Source organism: Anolis sagrei, chromosome 5 (genome assembly GCF_037176765.1).
Source record: "Anolis sagrei isolate rAnoSag1 chromosome 5, rAnoSag1.mat, whole genome shotgun sequence".
Lineage (NCBI taxonomy): Eukaryota > Metazoa > Chordata > Lepidosauria > Squamata > Dactyloidae > Anolis > Anolis sagrei.
Window position 1 is genome coordinate 142,316,146 of NC_090025.1, and position 15,647 is coordinate 142,331,792.

Here is a 15,647-nt window from a genome sequence, read left to right on the forward strand (position 1 = left end):
AGCCTGGATTGGATACTTTCTAACAGATGTCTGAATCTTCCCTTACAATCAAAATTATGAAAGGAGGCAGTAAATATATACAACCAATTAAAAAACCTAGGCAATATGGATAAACAGCAGTAACTACAAACAAAGTATTTTAAATATTTGATAACAATTGGTGTTAGAAGTGTGTGATGGACTTTGCCTTATGACTGACATACTATAAAGAAACTAGAAGCTAACAATTTACCCACATCTGGAGAGCCGAAGTTTGCCCATGTCTGGTCGAGACCCATGTCAATCCATCACCAAGATTCTGTTTGGACAGAAAATGTTATGTCTTCCCTGAGAAATGACCTTTGTTGAGAGAAAATCAGGGAGAATACAATCCTGTTGCTTCACTTTTGGCATCCACAATACTCTCCTAGCATAGGCTGTCTGGGATAAGTTTGGGAAATAACTTTCAGTAGTGGCAATGCTCTTGTGCTTCCTTGAAAGGCCTTTTCTAGAAGGTTGTGTTGTGAGATGACTGCTTGACTCCTTGGCAGTTATGCTTTGAGATCCTGTTGGCTTTAAATCTTTCCCAAAAGAAAAAAAAAGACAGCTGCACCAATATATTCTTCCTGACACATTTCAAGATGAAAAAGCAGTTTAAAAGGCAGCCACATGTATAATGCATCACAACAGTCTGGATGGGTGGTTGCCAGAAGACAAATAATTGTGGCCAGTCTAGTTCTTTCTGTCTGAGGTAGGTAACATCTTACAAGTATATTTAAAATAAGCACAATATCCACAAGGATAACAAATCAACCTGTGGGTGAGAAACACCTGGTAAAATACTGGGCCTTCTTCATGCTTTGAAAGTGAATTCACAATGGAGCCCTGTGTCTTTGACATTACTGGTCTTAATTAAGGCAAACCATCATTTTGTTCTCAAAGATGTTATAAGATCTGAAAAAGAATCCTTTTGGGACAAAATAATGATAACGGAAAAGAAAGTAATTATAAAAATCTACAAGAAATGGTTAGAAAGGGGCTACAGAAACAGAGCAGGTGAAAGATTGGGTGGTTAAATGGGTAGCCAAGGTCGGTCATACAATAAAACTGGAGGAATGGGAGACTATATGGAATCATAAATTGAAATATACATATACCTATGATTTGAAAGAAAACTGGTACAAAATTATGTACCAATGGTACATAAGCCCAGAAAAATAAAAGCCTTGGCAGACCGTTCAAAAAGAATCTGTGAACCCCACCTCCTTCAAGATGAACTGAACCACCTCAATTGGGCTCTACAGGCCAATGGATATTCCACCTCAGACATCAGAAGAGCTGCAAGACCAAGAACAAGCCACAAGAGTAAAGATGAAGATCCACCCAGAGGAAAAGTGTTCCTGCCATACATCAAGGGAACCACTGACCGCATAGGGAAGCTGATGAGGAAACACAACATACAAACAATCTACAAACCCACCAAGAAAATCCAACAAATGCTACGTTCAGCAAAGGACAAGAGGGATCCTCTCACCTCTGCAGGAGTCTACCGTATACCATGCAGCTGTGGACAAGTCTACATAGGGACCACCAAACGCAGTGCCCAAACAAGAATCCAGGAACATGAAAGGCACTGCAGACTACTCCAACCAGAGAAATCAGCCATAGCAGAGCACCTGATGAACCAACCAGGACACAGCATTTTATTTGAGAACACAAAAATGCTGGACCACTCTCACAACCACCATGTCAGACTACACAGAGAAGCCATTGAAATCCACAAACATGTGGACAATTTCAACAGAAAGGAAGAAACCATGAAAATGAACAAAATCTGGCTACCAGTATTTTTTAAAAAAATTCCAAAATTAAAACAGCAGAGAGAAAAACAGGCAGGGACATCTAATCACCTTTCAAGAAGAGTTTTGCTCCAGGCACAGTCAGCCCATTGTATGCTAATCAAGGTGGTCAGTTGAAAAGATTCACACCTAGCCCAACTCACAAAAGCCTTTTGTCTCACCCTGGTCATTCCACAGATATATAAACCCCTTTTTTCCCAGCTCCAGCAGACCTCTGAGGAAGCCTGCCATAGATGCAGGCGAAACGTCAGGAGAAATGCCTCTAGAACATGGCCATATAGCCCGAAAAAAACCCACAAGAACTGAATTAGCAAAATGTTACAAAAATATGCAAGATAAACATGGGAAATATGAAATTTAGGAGGGCACTTTCTACCACATGTGGTGGACATGTAGAAAAGCAAAGAACAATTGGAAAGAAATACAAGAAATAATTCAGAAATACTTAACACAAAAATACAATTGAAACCAGAATACTTCTTACTGGGAATAACTGATATAGACATGAATACAAATAAAGATATATGTTTAACTAGACTACTCTATGCAAGGAGCTGGAGAGTAAAAGAAATACCCCCAACAGAACATGGTTAATATAAATAATGGAAATTATGAATATGGAAAAATTAAGTCAATTACTAGCAAAATATCAAGGAAAACCCAAGAAAACAATAGATTGGCTACCCTTTAAAGAATACATGATACAAGAAAAAAGGAGAATGATAACATAGTTCAATCTAATAAAAAGAAAAATTGTGCCACAAAGAATAAAAGCAAAAAGGGGAAACAAAAAATAAAAAGAAGGAAGTAAGGACAATAATAAACCATGATGGAGAAGACTGGAAGGTGATAATCTCGCCCCATTCCCTCCATCCCTTTCCCTTCACACCACCTTTTCCACAGACCATCTCTCTCTCCCGTCTACCCCCTTCTATACTGTTTTTAATGATACTGTAAAAAGTTTACCTTAATAAAAATATTTTTTAAAAGATTTGTTTAAGATGTTGCCACCCGTATCAATTGGGCTTTGGCCTATGAGGTTGTACTATCTGGATTAGGTAGTATGAAGTTTAGAAGATGAAATATCCACCTTATGTGATTTGTGTTGGAATGACTAACTGTAGGTTGAAGGTAAGAATTAGATTATGTTTATGTTGATGTTTTTGATTTTTTTGATTAGGATGTTTTTGATAATGATGAATTATTTTTACACTATGTCTTGTATTTTGCACCTGTTTTTCTATGTTGTACACCGCAATGAGTCGCCCCTGGGCTGAGAATTGCGGTATATAAGCGCAGTAAATAAATAAATAAATAAATAATGATAGTATAATATAATACACAGAAGAAAAATGGGAGGGGGGACTTTTTAGAAGTTATTTTTTATAGCTTGGACCAGGCCCGTAGCCAGGATTTCGTTTCGGGGGGGGGGGGGAGGGGGCTGAATTTTTTTCAGGGGTGGTTTCGGGGGGGCTGAGTTTTGGGGGGGGGGCTGAGTCTGAGTGAAAGAGGGTCTAGCCTAGCAAACCTTTTGTATCATTACCCCAATACCCCCATGCATATGGGATATATTGAGTATGGTGATCAGATCATGATATGAATAAACATAACAGTTTAAATAATGCACCAGTAAGGCCTTTTTGCAAACCACCATGAGAATTTCGGGTGGGGGGGCTGAAGCCCCCAGAGCCCCCCCCCCCCCCTCAGCTACATGCCTGGCTTGGACATAAGGCTGTGGAAGAATTTGATTTAACAATGAAGAAGGAAAGTTTAAAAAAAGAATGAAGTGTGTATTTGACATATGCCCTGCATAAAACATCTAAAGAGTTCCTAGACATCACACTTTGCATCAGTCAATTCCAAAAAAGGTCACAATCACAAATACGTCAGTGATGCCTGCCTGCAAATTCATCACATTTAATTGAGTCTTGCAACAAAGCCTGAAAAGACACCTTAATTCCCTTTGTTTTCACAGCACTCTTAAAATACGTTGTAGTAAATATGTTTTTAAAGCTAATACAATGAATAAGTCTATGAAGTACAAGTAAATATAATAACTTAGCAAGCACTAATTTAAAAAGAACTAAAACCTACTAGTCACTATAATAAGCATTTTCTCTAGAATAGTAACACTAGTTAAACCTTAATTAAAACCTCAATGTATCCAGATGTATCCTATGGATAAATAATTGTTGTAATTAATTTCTCAAAATAATTATAAGCTCATTGACTCACAGATTCCATCTCACAGCACATATCTTTTGCCCATTCCATACTAGTTATTCTGGTGCTGAACAATACCATCATAGCACATAAGACTGGAGTATATACATGCATTTGAGCCATATATGAACACAACTACATCTTGGTATCCACATATATGCTGTATACAGCCTCTGTATCCACATGTATCTCCATATATCTCCAAAACATTTTGTATAATGGGTAGCATTTTACTAAACCACAATATATGATAGGACTTCTGCTTCCATAGATTTTGGTATCCATGGGGGTCATGGATCCAAACGTCAGGAGATACATAAGGCTCACGGTAACTATTTCTGCCTGAAAAAGATATGTTGGGATTTGTGCTTCTGAAGACATCATTCTTCCTCCTACAGTTCTTTATCCCATGTGGCAAATCACTTTTAAATCAGGGTGATCTTTTCTTAAACAACTAGCTGTACCTGTCACGCGTTGCTGTGGCCAACCTTCCCTCCTTCTTTCTCTCATTCCTTCCCTTTTTTTTCTTTCCTTCTCTCCTTCCTTCCTTCTTTCTCTCATTCCTTCCCTTTTTTTTCTTTCCTTCTCTCCTTCCTTCCTCTTCCCTTCCTTCCCCCCTTTTCTTTCCCTTCTTCTTTCTCCCCTTTCTTCCTTCTCTACCTATTATTGGACTGCAACTTCCAGCTGTCCTCCTAATCAATCTATCTATCTACCTATCTCTATCTTATCTATCTATCTTATCTATCTGGAGGACAGCTGGGAGTTGGGGTCCATGAATAGGAAATTGAAAATATGCAGGGATTGGGATGCTCTCAAAGAAATCCAAGGAGAAGAAAGCTTGCAGCTTGGAAGCAGTGCATTTGGATCATCCTCCTCTCCTAAAAGGCCTGGTCTAGGGGATGCTGGGAGCTGTAGTCCAGAAGAGAGTGTGGATATGCTATTGTATGTTTTGTTTGCCAGGGGAAGTCATTTTGTGCATGTGCGGTAGCATTTTTTTTTGCTTTTTTGGCATTTTTAAGTCCCTTCCGTGTTTTGCAATGTTTTTATGAGTTATGGTCACTCGTTGGCCTGATAGGTGTGTTGTGTCCAAATTTCATGTCAATTCGTCCAGTGGTTTTTGAGTTATGTTAATCCCACAAAAGAACATTACATTTTTATTTATATAGATTTGTAATATGAGATACAGATTCACTTCAAAATCCAAAGTGGTCATTGCCAAGTGTTAGTGAGCCTCTAAAACAGTGGTTCCCAAACTTTGGGCCTCCAGGTGGTTTAGACTCACGGTAACTATTTCTGCCTGAAAAAGATATGTTGGGATTTGTGCTTCTGAAGACATCATTCTTCCTCCCACAGTTCTTTATCCCATGTGGCAAATCACTTTTAAATCAGGGTTTAAACTGCTCCTGCAGTTCATAATAGCTGGTAAGCTGGCTGGGATTTCTGGGAGTTGAAGTCCAAAACACATGGAGGCCCAAAGGTTGAGAACCACTCCTCTAAAGCTCAAAATTAATACTTTGGTGCTTGCCTCCTCCTCAATATGTGTGGGCAGGTGCATGGTAAGCAAACAAATACATACCATAAGTTCAGGCACAAAGAAACATGGAATAGAATGCTGTTTTTACCTGGATACAATCTACCTAAAATGTAGTTGGAAAATATGTCATATTATGAATATTTAACGTTATGGGATTTCTATCTTTAGAAATACAATATAAAGCTGGAGGTATAATATTGGTCATTTGCTGTGAAGGCCAGATCTTCTTCCATGGAGTTGCATTGAGAAAACCTGCAGGCACATAACTGATCAAAAGGGAGCTACAAAACCATGAAGCATTTTGCAGAAGCATATGCTAATACACTGCACCAAGCTCTAAGACCCACTGCTTTTTCAGCAAAGTGCCATAAAACTGTTGAAATGATAGAGCTGTTCTTGGGCTGCTGTTTTGAATGCAGAGATGCAGAACAGTATGTTATACACATGCAGGAGGGGAATGTATAGCCTCTTAAAAGGAAATTAGGCATATAACAGATATGATGCTTGATGAATATTGAATCTTTGAAAATGAAGATTCCCTTCTTTCTTTTCTATCAGAGTTTTTTCAGCCTTATTTCAATGCAGGGTTGAAATGTACTGGTGGATATAAATGGAAAGAAAAGCATGTAACAAAAAGCTTGCATGACCTCCGCTCTTCCATTCATCAAACAAATTTCAGTTGCAGATTAAAATCAATGGCCTTCCTCTTAATTATTACCATTATCTCTCCCCCCCCCCCCCCCCCCCAACCTCCAAAGAGTCTCCTGGAATATACTTTGCCTAATCATCACGTTACAAATCAGACAGTGTATGTATTCCCGACTGGCCATACACAATCCATCTGGATAGCATCTTATTACTATTTGAATTTCATGTCATTTTGATATGGTTTCAGAACCACAGCCATTAATTTCAGAGGACATAGGGCTTTAGCCCTTTGTTTTCATCAATGTGAAATCCAAGGGAACTAAAGATTTATGATCAGTTTTATTTCAAACTGATAAGAAAATCTAAATAGAGATTGAACACCACACTTTCAGTGATGCATAAATATGAGATGCACCTGAAGCAGAGGGTATTAAAGATTCACCTTCAATTTAGTAAGCAACTTGGTTCAAGATGCTTATGTCTATGGAGTTTTCTGCACTTGAGACCCAGATTTAAATCATACTAGGAGTGTTAACTTGCAAAGCAATGTATAAGGCACCTAAACAGAGAGCTGAGTGAATGGTGGCGATTTATTATGCTGGGAGGACAGGTGGATTTCTGCAGAGAGCAAATGAGACAGCACAGGCATGCCAAGTAATAGCAAATCCTGGCAAAACTTCAGATCTGTAAAAGCTTCTACAGGTATTGCAACCCATAATCCAAGACTGTGGCTCATGTATGTGTTAGATGAGAGTCTTCAGTGAACAGAAGTCATTCTTTAAGATTGGTACACATTTAATTCAATACATACATAGGAAGCACCGTCATACCATCACCAAAAATAAGAGACTATTTATTTCCCACTTCCCATACTATTTGGGTGGAAATTGCCAATGTCATTACTCCATTATTTTATTTACTACTAGCCATCCCCTGCCACGTGTTGCTGTGGCCCAGTCTGTGTATATGTGTTTTGTGTGTGTGTATATGTTTGTGTATATATGTATATATGCGTGTTTGTGCATAAATGTGGTTTTGCACATGCATTAAGAAGCATTTTTGTTTTTTGCCTTTTACGTCTCTTCTGATGTGTTTTTTGATGTTTTTATGAGTGATGGTCACTTGTTGCCCAAATTTGGTCTCAATTCATCCAATGGTTTTTGAGTTATGTTAATCCCACAAATGAACATTACATTTTTATTTATATAGATGGTGTAGTCAATCAGGAGAAGAAAGGAATGTGTGAGGCCACACAGAAGAATGACGTGGGCATGTCTGATGAAATATTAGAGAAAGAAACAGATTGACTTGACATGGGGATATCACTTTCAGGAGTTAGTCATTTTTCAATCACTTTATATTGTTCTGTCCTGTGAATATCTGTGTATTTATTTTTAATATTATAAAAGGAAACAAAAATGATTTTAAAATAGTTAACATTGGTTTAAAGCCAGTGTAAAAGTCTTATTTCTGAATATGTAATTCTACTCTCTGTGTTGAATGCCATAAGCAGAAACAATATTTCCCACATATCACCATAACTCAAAGTTCCCCTATCCCATGGGAACATCCAATTGCAATTTTTCAATATACGATGCAATATGGTCCTCAGATACTGAAGGTCTTCAACACTGAACTCATAAAATTATAAGATTTATATAAGGTTCACTCTTTTACTAAATCACTATATATAATGGAATTTGAGTATCCATGGGTTTTGGTTCCCACAGAGGTTTTCTGGAACCAAACCTCAACAGATACCAAGGTTGAATTAAAGAGAGAAAATATTGTCCAATATCCTTTTATATTACAGGTCTATCTAAGTGACATATGGTCCCCAGATGCACTATGCCATAACTTGCTTTAGGTGCAAGCCATGGTGTGTCACTTCAGTAAGCTCTTCAAACTGAGAAACAGTAAATTTCTAACTGTTTGCTTACAGCTTAATTTGTTAAGAGTGGGAAAAGGTTCATCTTTTCTTTTCTTTTTTTTGGAATGCCACATATCAGGAGGAGAACTACAGTTTAGCCTAGCCACTGCCTATTCTATACAGTGGACCCTTACTATCCACTAGAGTTTGGTCCCGGGACCTCTTGTAGGTACCCAAACCCATTGGTATCACAGTCCCATTATATACAAAGGCACAGTAAAATGGTGACCTTTTACAGGCAGTCCCCAAGTTATGAAAAATATAGGTTCTGTAGGTCAGAACAGGAACATTTTTAAAGTGTAACTCCAGCCAAATATACACATAGATTAGCTTTGGATAGTGTAGGGAAGGGTTAACACCTCTGTGATGTTTGTTTTGCTGTGCGTGCTCCTATTCAGATTTCACCTCACTTTCTGTTCTTGTGATAATTGAATTTTGAAAATTTTGGCTTGTTGTGAAAACAAGGCTTGGTGAGAAAGTTTCAGTGGATACACCTTCCCCCCATAATAACTGTTCCGGGAGTGAATTTCTCTCCTGAGGGGTAGATTTTGCTCACTTCCTGCTGTCTCACCCCTGTTGTTAACTATGAGTCATTTGCAAGTCAGATGTAACTCAGGGACATGACAAAAATCAAAGGTTGCTTTTCTAATTTTAAAAAAATCATCACATGGTATAGGTTGAAGATTGAATCCATATATGCAGGGTCCCATTATATAGAGGGCTCATCATATAAAAGTTAACATTTCCCTAATTGTGACAGGTTGTGTTGCGACACCTTGGGAACATTTAATACACATTTCCTTCACATCCACAGTTCTCCAGGCTGTACAATCACAACAGTTGGGCTATTGCATGTTTCTAATCGAGCATCTTGTTCTGTTGTGAATGGGAATGAGGCTAGACCTCCAGGATGTTCATTGGAAAAATGTAAGTAAGTAAGTAAACTTTATTACAGTTGATGACCAGATTATATATTGGAAAAATGATGTTATTTGTGTCAGGGATGAGCACATTCTGAGTCACCAGGAACCTCTTCTGGCAGCCCTTTTTCCTATCCCAGGTACATTTTTGGATTCCGCCAGGTTGCTAAGGAAACTGGTAGTGGAAACAGTCTACAGAAGTGAAGTGATCAACAGCCCTGACTTAACACACTGGTTAAGCAAGATAATGTTAATCTTGATCTTGACTGCAGGCGTTTTTCAGGGCACTCAATTTTGTGGCTGCTCCTGCTCAAACTATTGCAATACCAGCCATGGATATTCCTATGCCTCCCAAAGAGAAGTTCACCATCCTTATATCCCTTCAACACACCCTCCTAAATAATACCTGATTAAAGGTAAAGGTAAAGTTTTCCCCTTGACATTAAGTTATGTCCGACTTGGTGCTCATCTTCATTTCTAAGCTGAAGAGCTGGCATTGTCCGTAGACGCCTTCAAGGTCACGTGGCCAGCATGACTGCATGGAGTGCTGTTACCTTCCTGCAGAAGTGGTACCTATTGATCTAATCACATTTGCATGTTTTCAAACCGCTAGGTTGGCAGAAGCTGGGGCTAATAGTGGGAGCTCATCCCATTCTCCAGATTTGAACACATTTCGGTCAACAAGTTCAGCCTGATTAAAGGTAAGGGTAGCTCAACTATTTAACCCACTGTGCCACTGGGTGCTCCAATACCTGAATAGTCATGGGTAAACAGAAGAATACTGCCCTTTAATAAATATTATTCAATAAATACATAGATCTCTCTCACACACACACAACTTTTCCTGATATATTCAAGTTGCATCTAGGGCTTAGCTTGTATACTATGCGCTTACACTACTTTTGAATAAGAGAGCGAAATGGAGAAAAAGAGAAAAAGGATAATCGCAGTCCCCCAACCCCAGCTTCGTCATCTCTGAAGGATGCAGTGTAGCGATGAGTACACTTTCAATTATTCAATTATTTTCACACTTGTATTGGTACACACCTAATACTCACTTCTGCTGTTGTTCATTGACATTTCTATTTCTAAATACAGCATCTGGTTTGAAATCGCAATTTTATGGTTCCAAGAAGCCAGTAAATGGGAAAATTGCTGTGTGTGTTGTTTTTTTTTTAAAAGAAGGCAGCATTGCAGTGACAAGCTTCCTGTTCAAATCTATTGTTGCAATTATGGTAGTCAAAATCGTACGTCAGGTTTCATAACTGCTGACAGAGTATGCAACATCTCAATTTATTCAGCTCTCATTAACATCCCACTCTTCTGTCTCTAAGGACAGGCACATCCAGGATGCCTGCTAGCTTAATCCCAGGCTCTGGAGGAACATTTCCATTATAACTAGAATTTGGAAAATTGCTTAAAGTACTGCTGTCTCGGAGACCAAACTCATTCCACTTAAATCTAAGTTGGAATGAATCTGTGATGAGGGAGAGCAATGGAGTTGCATTATTCAGTTTGATTTAATGCTAACTAAGTACTGTATCGCCAAATCAACATATAATGCCAATTCTGCATTTAAGGCACCCCTGTGCAGGATCTCCTTCACTGCTTGTTTGCTATGTAAAATCTTGCCCCGAGGGCAACAATTTCAGGTCCTTATTTTTAATGAAGGCACAAATTCCTAGGAAAGGACACATGTAAATAGCTTGCTAGATGCATTTTACAAGCACAGGGAAAATTGCATTTCAGAGACAGTAGGCATCCAATTATAAGAAAATGAGTTACAACAAGATAGTAATAAGTATGGGTATAATAAGGACAACCTCAATTAAAAGTTACAGTGAAAAAGATATACTATAATACACATTAATTGCTCTTTTCAAAATCTAACAGAATAAAATGGTGACACAGAGAATTATTGTTATGTAAAGGCTAATGAATCATGTTTTTTTCCCTAACAGGCAAAGCTTTGATCAATAGCATCCGAGAACTAGCATTAAGAAGCAAAAACATTTCATGTAAGCTTTACAAATGGCCTATTTTAGAAAATTCCTTTTAATCTTCTATGTCTTCAAGCAATCCCTTTATTTAAAAAATACCTTGCTGCAGTTTTCAAGAGACATGTTTTAGGTTTGGTTTTGAGGCAGCTCTTAACCTCATCAGATAAAGACATGAAAATATAATGGGCAAACAGTACTCCTCATTTCAGTCTTTCTGTGCTTATTAGTATTTCATAGTCACATCCTTTAAAAATGCACCCACTGACTAATTTCTGAAACAGCTTCAGCACTGCTCAAGGAATCTGGGATATAATTCCACCTAACAAGCTATTTGAAATAAAGAGGATCACAAAAAATGTAGTGACCATGTGACCCTGTATAAATGTGGTTTAGGAACTATTTGTGGTAATACCACTTTGTGACTCAAAGAAAATCCCATTTTATATGAGACATTCACCTGCTCAGTCAATAGCCGTTTCTTGCACAAACATTTTGTGTTGGTGCATACTGTACAGCATATTGCTATACGGTCGGCTTTCCACATCCACGTAGGTTAGGGGCACAGGAAGCCTGCAAAAATGGTAAAACAATATATAAAAAGCATGATTTCTTTATGTGAGAGTATCTAGATCAGTGGTTCCCAACCTGTGGTCTATCGACCACAGGTGGTCCGCAAGAACTAAAATATGGTCTGTGGTCTCACCTTTACTACAGCATTGCAACAAGAGCGACTGGTCTCGCAAAACCATTTTATAGTGCTGAGGCTCATTAAATATGGTTTTCTGTGGGTGAGCAGATGGAGACTACTGAATGGCATATGTTCTGTATCAGAAACTAGAGCTGATGTGGTCTATCCAGTGCAATTTTCTGAATCAGCACCCCAAACTGAGTCTACAGTTGACCAAAAACCGATTCCTAACCTTTTTGGTACTAATGTTGGAAAGTGGTCCCTGGTCAAAGTTGTCCCTGGTCAAGTGGTCTCTGGTCAACTTTATGGTTAACTTCTGTCCGAACTTGACCACAGAATCACTCTGAAGGGCCTACAAAAGCCTAGAGAAATGTTCTCAAGATCTTCCAGTGCATTTCTAAGGAAGAAGTTGACCACAGAGTCATGCTGGTCAATCTAGACAGAACCAATTAATAATATCAATGAATACTAATATCCGAAAAAGCCAAACCCACAAATGTGGAGAGTCATTGGCAATTGTGTGTTTTATGATAAAGACTGGGTGACAGCAATACAATGTTAGGTGAACGTGTGTATGGATTGCAATTGGAGGAGAAAACTGAAGTGAGAACTACTTTAGTTTTATGCAATAAAATGAGAAGGATTAGTGTAAAATTTAGCATTTGGATACAGAATAAGAGAGGAATGGTCTGAAAGAGAGAAAATGTATAAAGCCTGATTGTGTCCTATTTTAAGCTCAGTTGGTCTACAGTCATTATAATAAAAGAAATGGCAACAACAAGTGTTTATGAGCTGGAAGGAAATCAGTGAAATGTGAGAGATAGTTTTATTAAACTATATTAAATGTAGTCATATTGTTTAACATAACCACATATGTTGTTATTCTGTGCCTTCATATGACCATAGCGCAACCCTACCACAAGGGTTTATGGGGCCCCACCCACACTGACATATAATCTAGTTTCTGAATCTAGATTATCTGCTTTGATTTGAATTACATGGCAGTGTAGATTCATATAATCCAGTTCAAAGCAAATAATCTGGATTTTGAAACTAGATTATATAGCAGTGTAGATTCAGCCTGGGAGATAGTGTATGACTTGCCCAAGGTCACCCAGTGGGTTTACATGGCTAAGCAGGGAATTCAGCTCTGGTCTCCAGAGTTGTAGTCCAATGCTCAAACCACTATACCAGCATTATACCAGTATTATATCTAATATATAAATAATAGCCTTAGACAGATCAAACAAAACTTGGATCCAGAGAAGACTCTGGTGGCAGCAATTACCATTGAGAAGCGTGCCATATGCACCGAGATGTAAAGAAAGTGACCAAACTGTTAATTGTGATACTGGAGAGAAAAAAATACCAAAAATATAAGCATGCAGATTATATAGTCTACATGGTGGAAAGGAATGATGAAAAGTTAAGAGATACTGATATTGTTAAGAAAATTGTTTTAGTTTGCAGTGGTTCTCCACTTGTGGGTTCCCAGATTTTTTTTACTTTAAACTCCCAGAAATCCGAACAGTTGGTAAATTGGCTGGGATATCTGGGAGTTGTAGGCCAAAACACCTATGGACCCATAGGTTGAGAACCACTGGTCGAAAGATTGGGCTGGATCTTTAATGTTTTAATATGTTTATTAAGGCAGTGCTTTTAGGGACTTTCAAATTAATGTTTAATTTTATATTTACAGTATAATTTATGGTGCTTCATTACATTTTAATAATGTTGTAAACCGCCTTGTGTAAACTGCTTGGGAGAAATGAAGAATGTCACAGGGAGAAATGTATGTATCATTTAATACAGGCAATCCAATGGGTTGGGAACCATTCTGTAGAAATCTCATTTGTTCTCACTGAGTGAACTTAATCATGCTCATAAAAAAGAGGAATGCCAATGTCAAGGCTAATGTTGATTGGACAAGTAATCTGGTTGACTCATGAGCCCTCTAGTATTGTTTTATCTCTAAGTGAATCACCTAGAATACTCAATTCCAGAATGCCCCCCCCCCCCCCATAACCGTAGGGTCAATATCTGTACTCTCACCTAGTTAAGGAAGTCCTTAATTTTAAGAGGGTTCACAACTGTCGATGGATTCCTGGTTTCACTATATGTCAAGGGATCATACTGTAAAGGCTTGCAAGCAGCATGAACTCATTCAGAAGAACCACCACATCATTTAAATGACAATTTGAAGAACTGGGCAATGGTTCTGTAGGACACTTGAATGAACTTGGAGCAGGAAAACAATGTGAAGATAGTCAAAAAGCAAGCTCACTTCAGGAAGTTTTAACAAACAAGACCTGTAGAAAGCAAGAACTGATCATGAACTCCAGGAACTGCTTTGTGCTATTTGGAAACTAATATCGCTTCCAAATTTGAGGCATAAACTGTGTCTTATGAAGGGGACCCAAATCTATTTATAAGATAGCACCTACTCACAAACATATGAGTCATGAACAGTTGCATCAAATACAAAATAAAAACAAAACATCCATGGCTATTTCAGTACATAATCTCGCCAAATTTGGTCTTGCAATACAGTGATCTCCATTTCTCTCTCTCTTTTTCTCTCTCTCTCTTTGGAGACAGGTAACACTTGCCCAGATGCTGATGCAGTAGTTATTGATTGCTTTGCTTGGTGAATATGTTCTCCACTGACATTACTCAAACTTTTCTGGCATATGCTGAGCTGGTTTTCTTGCTACACATACTGAACCAAATTCAAGCAGTCCATCATGCTGATGTCAAATGTGATGTGTACCACAAAGTTTGAGGAAACATAAGCAAGAAAAGAACAATACAGGCTGGTTATGCAGAACAATTCCCCAACCAGTGCTGTCCATCAATGGCCATGGTTCCTTAAGAGCTGATGAACACAGAGGGGGCAGCTCATTTCTCTTGAAGACAATCTTGAGATGAAGTTCCAACAAACTTTTGTGTGGGTGTGTCTCTGTGTGTGTGTAAAGTGAGGTTCATGTTCCCTGTCAACATAGGGTGGGTTATGAATTTAATAGGGTTTTCTCAAGTATGAAATATGCAGAGGTCATTGGCCTTTGCTTTCCTATGACATAACCTGCAGTATCTGATTTTTTGGAGCACCCCCCATTCAGCCACTAACCAGGCTTTGACCCTACATCGCTTCCAAGATCAAGTTCCATTATTATTTAGGCCCAGGTATCTGAGGTCCAGCTTTCATGATTCCCTACTAGCCCAAGCAATTTGTATCCGACATAACATTTAACAGTCATACTCAATGAAGGGAAAATTTGCCCTTTCAGACTATAGTTGCTATATTTTTGAGCTTCATACAAACAGTTAAGTTAGATATTAAGTTCGAGCTGGATTAAAGGAAAATATAGATCTTCCCATGAAACGTATGATCCATGTATAATATTGCTCATTAAAATAAATATAATATCTAAACATGTGTTTGGTCCACTTCCAGCAAAAAATGAAGTTTTAAGAATACTAGATTTTGAGAAAGAAGCTGTCTACTACAATTATATGTTTGCAATGTAATACAGGTAATGCTTCCATGTGGTATATTATCTGTCTCTGTGTGTGTGTTTATTGAGCACCCTTTTCTGGATGTTAATATTCAACACATTTATTTTATGCTAGAAAAAATGCAGATGCACATTTAAAAAAATTGTATGTGCAATCTAACCAAGGAGGTGAGATGATGTTAGCTTTTATTGTTGCATAAAGATTTATTTTCCAATGTTTGTTCCATGTTGGGAGATTTTGCTATTTTAAGTATGCCTGGAGGTATTTTATAGACATAAACTTCCAGAAGTTTAAACAGACAAATAATTATGAATACAATAAATGTGTTTTGCTCCCTAGAGTTAGAGTGG

At 38.1% G+C, this 15,647-nt stretch overlaps 1 protein-coding gene and 1 long non-coding RNA gene across 8 annotated transcripts in view; one reads left to right on the plus strand and one right to left on the minus strand.

The window, feature by feature from the left end:
- Positions 1-15,647, minus strand: part of GRIP1 (glutamate receptor interacting protein 1) — a 463,528-nt gene that overhangs the window by 209,403 nt on the left and 238,478 nt on the right. The gene's annotated exons all lie outside the window — the stretch shown is intronic.
- Positions 9,561-14,936, plus strand: LOC137097093 (uncharacterized). The gene is made up of 3 exons (XR_010909972.1): positions 9,561-9,794; positions 11,055-11,111; positions 14,380-14,936. It is a non-coding gene; the product is annotated as an uncharacterized lncRNA (long non-coding RNA).